At 41.0% G+C, this 10,475-nt stretch overlaps 1 long non-coding RNA gene across 1 annotated transcript; it reads left to right on the forward strand.

Annotated features, from left to right (window-relative positions):
- Window positions 1-5,944: 5,944 nt before the first annotated feature.
- On the forward strand, window positions 5,945-7,724 carry LOC123492089. Its single transcript, XR_006661622.1, has 3 exons — window positions 5,945-6,215; window positions 6,435-6,494; window positions 7,194-7,724. It is a non-coding gene; the product is annotated as an uncharacterized LOC123492089 (long non-coding RNA).
- Window positions 7,725-10,475: the final 2,751 nt, after the last annotated feature.

A 10,475-nucleotide genomic window follows, 5' to 3' on the forward strand; every position in this document is an offset into this window, starting at 1 on the left:
TTAAAGCCAGAGGACAGCTGTGGTCCAGCAGCTCAGTCACACTCAGAATGGCCTAGTCCTAACCCAGCTACATGACAAATCACCAGGCCCCACACACAAACGAGGTGGCCATAAATAATGCCAGGGCCAGGCGGAAATTAAGTTACACCTCCACCTGTCAATTAAGCCTGACTGATTTCCATTTAATGTAGGCTACTGGATTTTCAGTCATTCATTCTGTAAGTACAGTACTAAGGCTTACGTTGAAACATACAGGAACATGCAAAACATTTATTTGTTTAACGGCTGCATAATACTGGAAGAAATTATCAACAAGTTGACTCTAAACCATCTCGTATCTAAGATGTCTCTAAGGTGTGTTTGGATGTGAAGGTGTTGATTGCTGTACTTGTATTTCTCCCTGTCAGCCACTGGATCCAAGGTCCTTGAGCCCAAACACACTGGCCAGGCGGGCAGGCAGGCAGGCATTAATAGTGGAGCATCAGTCTGGCTCTGTCAGGGGCGTCAAACCAAACCACCAGAGAGGATGTGACCTCGCGACCCCTAGCTGTGTTGAGTGCTCCGCATTAATTAACTGCTCTTAACAACGGCCTTGAGCTGTCCATTGACCTGAGTGCCATATTTTCTACCTCTAAAGTGACTCCAGTATTGACCAGATGACATTGATCCAAATCTCTGAAGCTGGAGACTCTTATCTCCCTCACTAACTTTAAGCATCAGTTTTCAGAGCACCTTACCGATCACTGCACCTGTACACAGCCCATCTGAAATTTGCCCACCCAACTACCTCATCCCCATATTGTTATTTATTTTGCTCATGTGCACCCCAGTATCTCTATTTGCACATAATCTCTTGCACATCTATCATTCCAGTGTTAATACTAAATTGTAATTATTTTTGCACTATGGCCTATTTATTGCCTTACCTCCATAACTTGCTACATTTGCACACACTGTATATATATTTTCTGTTGGATTTTTGACTTTATGTTTTGTTTACCCCATATGTAACTCTGTGTTGTTGTTTTTTATCGCACTGCTTTGCTTTATCTTGGCCAGGTCGCAGTTGTAAATGAGAACTTGTTCTCAACTGGTTTACCTGGTTAAATAAAGGTGAAAGAAAATATATATAAACATTTTAAATAAAATTGCAAATAGGGGATATTCATTCATACATTCATTAATACGCCTGTAGGCACCAAATCATTATCATGCATAACATGCACTGATAAACAAAATACATTTCATCATGTGCCTTTTAAAGAGGTATCCCTCGTCATGACCCCTTTTCATGTTGACATTGACCCAGATGTGTCCCATTCTGAATGACTGACTCTGACAATGTGATACACATCTGCACAATACTTCACACATCCTTGTCACGCATCACCCAAGGCGCAGCAAAATTTTCAAAACAGCCTAAATGGAAACTCATTATTTGAATCATGTTATCACCAGCTGGCTTGCTTGGGCCTCCAGATATTGTAGCCCTTTTTTGACATTGAAGCATTCCTGATTATTTTGCATACCTGAAGGATTTGTTTTCCTGGAGCGCAGGACAACTTGTCTGTTTTGGTTATTGTAGGACATTATAAATAATAATGGACATCTTGTATTAATAATGTCAGAGCCTTGGAAAGCTCTGTGGAAGACTCTCGACTGTAGAGGTCAACTCAAAGTGTGTTGCAAGTGTACACAATCCTTTGTACAATGGTTTGAGAATGTTTCTCAATGTCTTAAAGACACACAGCTCGCCCCAACCCTGCCCTGCCCCCTCTGGCCTTTTTTACATGGCCTTTCTGTAATTAAGTCCTCCACAGATTGACTGACAGGCCCTGCCCTTCACACTTCAAAGGAGCGCATCTTTCACAAGTTTACACAATTTTCCCAACTAAAAAGAGAAGTACTGCTGTTGCAATATCACTTGAACTAAATCCCTCGAAAAAGTGTCAACTTCCTGAAGGACTGAAGGTTCATGGGGACGTAACCTGTTTCTCCTGTTTCTTTTATGAAATATGTCCAGTTCTTCACTTTTGACATCCATTAAAGGTTAAAGGTACAGTTTAACAGTCAGTCAACTAAATCCAAACAGCTGTTAATCATGTTTGCTATTCGAAGGATCATCACCCGACTGTCTCTTTATTGAAAGTAGTAATGATTTACCAATAAACAGTTATTTTCAAGGTGCTTCCCTGCAGCAGTGGAGCGATTAGCTAAATCCACATTCTAAGTTGTAAGCCCTCTGGTGAATGTGCCCTAGTTGAGATCAATTTCCGTTTTCAGACAGCACTGTGGCCAATGCAGTTTAGATCATAGAGGTACTGTGACTGGTCAAAGCATTCCTTACAGACATTACTGTGGGAACAGAGTAACTGCCAGGTTGGAGAATGGGAGAGTGAAGTTATGCAATTGTAGAGGATTGATCCATACGGTGTACCTGTTCATTCAAGGGTTTTTCTTTATTTTTACTATTTTCTACATTGTAGAATAATAGTGAAGACATAAAAACTATGAAATAACACATATGGAATAATTTGGTAACCAAAAAAGTGTTAAACAAATGAAAATATATTTTATATTTGGCATTCTTGGCATTCTCTCAACCAGCTAAACCTGGAATGCTTTTCGAACAGTCTTGAAGGAGTTCCCACATATACTGAGCACTTGTTGGCTGCTTTTCTTTGTGGAGGCCAGGTCATCTGATGCAACACTCCATCACTCTCCTTCAAGATACAATAGCCCTTACACAGTCTGGAAGTGTGTTGGGTCATTGTCCTGTTGAAAAACAAATGTTAGTCCAACTAAGCCCAAACCAGATGGGATGGCGTATCGCTGCAGAATGGTGTGGTAGTCATGCTGGTTAAGTATGCCTTGAATTCTAAATAAATCACAGACAGTGTCACCAGCAAAACACCCCCACACCATAATTTGTATTTGTATTTGTATTTATTATGGATCCCCATTAGCTGCTGCCAAGGCAGCAGCTACTCTTCCTGGGGTCCAGCAAAATTAAGGCAGTTCATACAATTAAAAAAAAATATTCTATACATTCACAGATTTCACAACACACTGTGTGCCCTCAGGCTCCTACTCCACCACTACCACATATCTACAGTATAAAATCCATGTGTACGTGTATGTATAGTGCATATGTTATTGTGTGTGTGTGTATGCATGTGTCTGTGCCTATGTTTGTGTCTCTTCACAGTCCCCGCTGTTCCATAAGGTGTTTTTTTAATCTGTTTTTTTAATCTAATCTTACTACTTGCATCAGTTACTTGATGTGGAATAGAGTTCCATGTAGTCATGGCTCTATGTAGTATGCCTCCCATAGTCTGTTCTGGACTTGGGGACTGTGAAGAGACCTCTGGTGGCATGTCTTGTGGGGTATGCATGGGTGACCGAGTTGTGCGCCAATAGTTCAAACAGACAGCTCGGTGCATTCAACATGTCAATGCCTCTCATAAATACAAGTAGCGATGAAGTCAATCTCTCCTCCACCAGGAGAGATTGACATGCATATTATTAATATTAGCTCTCTATGTACATCCAAGGGTCAGCCGTGCTGCCCTGTTCTGAGCCAATTGCAATTTTCCTAAGTCCTTTTTTGTGGCACCTGACCACACGACGGAACAGTAGTCCAGGTGTGACAAAACTAGGGCCTGTAGGACCTGCGTTGTTGATAGTTCTGTTAAGAAGGTAGAGCGGGGCTTTATTATGGACATACTTCTCCCCATGGGGATTTCCTGATTATACCTGGATTATGTTGGAGAGGCTTCCATTAAAGAAAACCCTCTGTGTTCTGTTAGACAGGTAACTCTGTATCCACAATATAGCAGGTGTAGTAAAGCCATAACACATACGTTTTTCCAGCAGCAGACTATGATCGATAATGTCAAAAGCCGCACTGAATTCTAACAAAACAGCCCCAACAATCTTTTTATCATCAATTTCTCTCAGCAAATCATCAGTCATTTGTGTAAGTGCTGTGCTTGTTGAATATCCTTCTCTATAAGCATGCTGAAAGTTTGTTGTCAAATAGTTTACTGTAAAATAGCATTGTTTCTGGTCAAACACAATTTTTTCCAATAGTTTACTAAGGGTTGGTAACAGGCTAATTGGTCAGCTATTTGAGCCAGTAAAGGGGGCTTGACTATTCTTAGGGAGCGGAATGACTTTTGCTTCTCTCTAAGCCTGGGGGCACACACATTCTAGTAGGCTTAATTTGAAAATATTGCAAATAGGAGTGGCATAACACCTTCTTCTCTATGCTTTACGGTGGGAAATGCACATGCGGAAATCATCCGTTCACCCACATCACGTCTCACAAAGACACGGAACCAAAAATCTCAAATTTGGACTCCAGACCGAAGGACTAATTTCCACCGGTCTAATGTCCATTGCTCGTGTTTCTTGGTCCAAGCAAGTCTCTTCTTCTTATTGGTGTCCTTTAGTAGTGGTTTCTTTGCAGCAATTCGACCATGAAGGCCTGGTTAACCCAGTCTCCTCTGAATCCTTGATGTTGCGATGTGTCTGTTACTTGAACTCTGTGAAGCATTTATTTGGGCTGCAATTTCTGAGGCTGGTAACTCTAATGAACTCATCCTCTGCAGCAGAGGTAACTCTGGGTCTTCCTTTCCTGTGGCGGTCCTTATGAGAGCCAGTTTCATCATAGCGCTTGATGGTTTTTGCGACTGCACTTAAAGAAACTTTCAAAGTTGTTGAAATGTTTCGTATTGACTGACCTTCACGTCTTAAAGTAAGGATGTACTGTCGTTTCTCTTTGCTTATTTGAGCTGTTCTTGCCATAATATGTTCTTGTTTTTTTACCAAATAGGGCTATCTTCTGCATACCACCCCTACCTTGTCACAACACAACTGATTGGCTGAAACGCATTAAGAAGGAAAGAAATTCCACAATCCCACACCTGTTAATAGACATGCATTCCAGGTGACTACCTCATGAAGCTGGTTGAGAGAATGCCAAGATTGTGCAAAGCTGTCATCAAAGGAAAGGGTGGCTATTTGAAGAATCTCAAACATAAAATAAATGTTGATTTGTTTAAAAACGAAATGGTTACTACATGATTCCATTTGTATTATTTCATAGTTTTGATGTCTTCACTATTATTCTACAATGTAGAAAATAGTAAAAATAAAGAAAAACCCTTGAATGAGTAGGTGTTCTAAAACTTTTGACCGGTAGTGTATGTGTAGGCCCATTGGCATGGTGACTATATATGGTCTTTAGCCAAGATTCTTATGCCCCTGCATGTTTATGTTAGTGAAAATGAAGTGTGTTAGGCCCCATGCCCAACTGGAAACTGTGGTCACTACAAGCCCTATAAATTCTAATTTATTAAAGTTGCATTACCACCACCGTAACCGATATGGTCACGCTAAGATATACTTCCATCGTCAGCCTCTCACACACAACTGTAGTAAACTGTACTACAGCACAATGAATGAGAGGTAGTAAAACATGACTTGTGATATATCTGAGGAGGAAACGTTCCGAGTGCACGCGGAGGGGAGGTCATGCGCTGTGACATCACTCCAAGCGCTCTCATCCAGAATTAGGCACTATGGTTTGAAAAGGACAGGAAACCACTTACTACTTCCCCCACCCCTCTTTCCCCAACTAGTTCAGAAATATTTAGTGTTTCATCAAATCGTTGATTATCCAAAACAATCCTAAACCTACTGTGCTTTCACTTATGACAGGCACATTACAGCAGGGCTTAGTGAGGAGCTCATTCAAGTAGGGATGGTTACAGGATAGTTAAATGGAAATTTCACTGCTGCTCCATTTACCTATATACTGTATATCCATTAATATGTTATGAACATATCATATGTGTCATAAAAATATAGAATTTCCTCACTACATTATGAGCGTTTCTGCATCTCACCTTTAGAAACGGGCCAGTTAAATTATGTGGTTGTAAGCAAACCACAATATCCAGATTTCAAAGCGATTTCAGGACGTGGAGGACTGCCATGGAGGTGTATCCAACTGATGTGAGAAATATCCAAATGTCTGTGTTTGTAGCCAGCACTTTCTGCCAGAGGATTTCGAAATGGAACTGAAGTCTCAACTGATTGGCTTGCCATTTCATCGAACGTTGAAAAGTGATGCTATTCCATCGATTTTTCCCCTTCACTTCAAAGAGGAAGGCATCCGATCAGTGCAGCAGAAAAGAGGACAAGCTGAGGTAAGGTACCTAACGTTACCTAGCTAACTAGTGAACTACATTTGTTTATCTAAACCAAAATCTAGCTAGCTAGCTTTCATAATACACTGGCTAGACATTCCAAAGCATATCAATGTAATCAATGTAACTTTGCCAGCTAACATTAGCTTCGTTAGGTTACGTTAGCTAACCTTTAGATAGCTAGCTAACTAGGCTAACGTGACTATGTTTTCTATTTAGAGTCAGATCCCATCAACATCTGCAGAGGCATCAACATCAAGCTCAGCACCAGGAAGTAGTGTAAGTCACCTTCTAAAATCTTCCTAAAATATATTAAATCTTTCCATGATGAGCAAATAAATATACTGGAGCTAGGCATAAACATGGTCTGTGTCTTGTTGTCATAGTTGATGTGCTTACAAGTAGGCTACAACTTCTACTGTAGTTTTCTTTGTATTATGGAGGCTTAGTTAATTGTTCATGCAAGGCTTGAAGTCTAAATTGGAGAAAGGGAGGTATTAGTAAGGAGGGGATGGTGTGGGTGACTGACTGGTGTCTGTTGGGGGTGAGTATTGTGTGTGAAGGTTAGTATGCATGATCTATTGACATGAGAAAATACACTAAACTATCTACAAGACAAGTGGTCCGCAAATTTTTCATACAGTCAGTTCTTTGTCATGAGGGAGAGGGGCTGTTAGTATAATATTCTAACCTATTCACTCTATTGTTGTCAGTGCTAGTCTACTCAACAGCACAACTACAAGTCAAGACCCCTCAAACTTGTCACATCTTTGCTAACAGCCCATCTCAATTCCCCATTATTGAGTCTGAGTGTAACAAAACACATACCAGTCTATTGCACAATTTTTTGTTTACAGATGAACATGGTTTATTGTATGGTTACACATCCTCATGATCAGTCTTCATGTTTTACACATCCTCATTATCAGTCTTCATGTCTTTCAAATAGACTTTAAGTACAAACAAATCTTCTGCAAGAGGTCATATTATAGGTCGAAGCAGTGGGTGCTGAAGAAAGTGTAGGAGAGGCTTGTCCAACTGGCTGTGGAGTGAAGAAATGACCAGGCGGTTGCCTACAAGGAGCCAGAGTCACAGCCCCCTAAACCCAACATCCCTCACAACATCGCCACAGCGCCAAAGCCTGCTAAACCAGCTGCCATTACCCAACATAAGATGAGGTTTAACAGCTGATGAACATTCTGGAACCTGCCTGAACATTCAACCAACACAACATCAATATTCAGTTAGACTGATGTTGAAGTATAATATAGAATGTCTAGTATGCTCACAACTGCATTGTGGTTTAGATATTGCTAGCTGTTGTACATATGTACAGTATATGATGGTGTTTTATATATATTTTGAAATTACAAGTGTACTGACAGAGACTAAATGATTCCACCTGCATCAGACACCAATAAAGTGTTGACTTCAACTTCTTGATCAATTCATTGTAATTTTCATAAAATGGGTTTGGATAAACTAGCTTCAGTTTTACTGTTAAACAAATAATGCAGGGAGTTGGTTAATCAATTAAACGTTTGTTGGCAAGTAAACATGTTTTAATAAAAAAGTAGATTAGTTTGTCAATATAGCAAATAAGTAGACATGGCTTGTATTCAAGACAGTTACTTTTTTCTGGAGACCGAGGTGAGTTTACACAGCAATGTATGACATATACAGTGAGGGAAAAAAGTATTTGATCCCCTGCTGATTTTGTAAGTTTGCCCACTGACAAAGAAATTATCAGTCTATAATTTTAATGGTAGGTTTATTTGAACAGTGAGAGACAGAATAACAAAAAAAAATCCAGAAAAACGCATGTCAAAAATTTTATAAATTGATTAGCATTTTAATGAGGGAAATAAGTATTTGACCCCCTCTCAATCAGAAAGATTTCTGGCTCCCAGGTGTCTTTTATACAGGTAATGAGCTGAGATTAGGAGCACACTCTTAATGCTCCTAATCTCAGCTTGTTACCTGTATAAAAGACACCTGTCTACAGAAGCAATCAATCAGATTCCAAACTCTCCACCATGGCCAAGACCAAAGAGCTCTCCAAGGATGTCAGGGACAAGATTGTAGACCTACACAAGGCTGGAATGGGCTACAAGACTATCGCCAAGCAGCTTGGTGAGAAGATGACAACAGTTGGTATGATTATTCGCACCAACACAAAATAACTGTCAATCTCCCTCGGCCTGGGGCTCCATACAAGATCTCACCTCGTGGAGTTGCAATGATCATGAGAACGGTGAGGAATCAGCCCAGAACTACACGGGAGGATCTTGTCAATGATCTTCCATATGAGGTTTTACCATTAAAAGAGGGGTACCACCGGACACAGATAAATCTAGGGTTGGAAATAGGAGGAAAAAGACATGGTGGCATGTCATAGTCTTCAAGCCTATCATTGAAGGATAAATCTAAGGGAGAAGGGGGGACTTTTTCCATGGTATGGTGTAACATTTGGGAAGATCATATTGATAATATTAGTTATACTTTGAGTCCAGATAGTTCAGATATTATCACTAGGGTTATATATGCATTGAAGAATATAAGGGATGCATTTGGTAGATCTGAAGGAGCGGAAGTCAGCGAAGACTTGGTTGCAAGATCAGGTAGGCCCAGTAGGGGCAGTGATGGTTCAGATTTTAGTTGCAGCTTTGATAGCACTGTGTGTGAGGTTTGTAATTTGTTACTGACCTTTGAGAAAGTTATGATATTGAGATAGGTTGGAGAGTGATGCCTGGAGACAACACTCAGATGCCGTTGTTGACTGTTCCTGATCTGGATGAAGATGGACAAGTGGAACTGAATGGATAAATATCATTTTTGATGATTTGATCATTTTTCAAATTTTTTTTTCAATATTAGGGTGATTTTAGTATGATTTTATGAATCAAAGGGGGGAAATGGTTAATGTGATTCATACATCATTTATATATCATTTCTATATTCTTAGTTGATATTGATGTTCAATTTGAAAGTGTTGTTTTGCAAAAGATACTGTTTGGTTTTTTTCTTTTCATCCAGAAGCATTTGGGGGAACATGTGGAGATTGAAATACTCAAACAAGGACAATATGAAGGGACAATATGAAAGGACAATGACTGGAGGAGATGAAACAAGAAAGGTGTGGAGAGATTCCGATTCCATCATCAACAATCCATTGGAAGTCGAGACTACGGGGAGATGAAGTGTAGTGGACTACATTCCAGTGTCTGCAATGAAATATAGACATATTTCATGTATAATACATAATTGTGTCATATTCTTAGGTATTAATTTTTGTAGAATGATGTTTGATGTTATTGAATACATGTGAGGATCTTAGATGTTTTTGTTTATTTCGTGAATGCTTAGGGACAGGGAGTCTAGGCAGGGAGAGGTCCACTGTAGGGTCCAATGGGTTGACCAGCCTTAGAGTGGACATTTTTGGATAGGATTTTGTTTGCAGGGGCTTACATGTGTATTTAATTGCATCATAGTTTCAAATGCATTTACATTGTTTATGAGTTTATCTGGAGTACCGAGGTGGTTACCTGGGGCAGAGGGACCGTGTGTCACGATCGTCTTGGAAAGGAGTAGACCAAAGCGCAGCGTGTTGCACGAACATGATGCTTTATTTAATTAAAGCGAAACACGAAACAACAAAACAAATAACGATTCGTGAAGTCCACAGTGACAATGACTGACTAGGAACAAAAACCCACAACACCCAAGAGAAAACACACAGTTTAAATATGGCTCCCAATCAGAGACAACCAGCCGACAGCTGACACTCGTTGCCTCTGATTGGGAGTCACACATGCAAACATAGACATAGACAACCTAGAACAACCCACATAGAAAATGAACACATAGAATGCACACACCCTGGCTCAACATATAGAGTCCCAGAGCCAGGGTGTGACAGTACCCCCCCCTAAAGGCGCGGACTGCGACCGCGTCTTAACAAACCCCAAACAGGGGAGGGCTGGGTGGGCATTCCTCCTCGGAGGCGGCTCCGGCTCCGGCCTTGACCACCACCCCTCCATAATACCCCCGTAGCGCCCCTGGTCCGGTCTGACCCCGCTGGCTGGATCTGGACTGGACATAGACGGAGCGGATAGCTTACGCTCCGTTGCGGAGCAGCTGACCGGTCTTACCAGGCTGACGACTCGCACCCCGGGCTTGGTGCGAGTAGCAGGAACGGGCTGAACCAGGCTGACGACTCGCACCCCTGGCTTGGTGCGAGTGGCAGGAACGGGCTGGACC

The sequence above is a fragment of the Coregonus clupeaformis genome, chromosome 12, assembly GCF_020615455.1.
Source record: "Coregonus clupeaformis isolate EN_2021a chromosome 12, ASM2061545v1, whole genome shotgun sequence".
Lineage (NCBI taxonomy): Eukaryota > Metazoa > Chordata > Actinopteri > Salmoniformes > Salmonidae > Coregonus > Coregonus clupeaformis.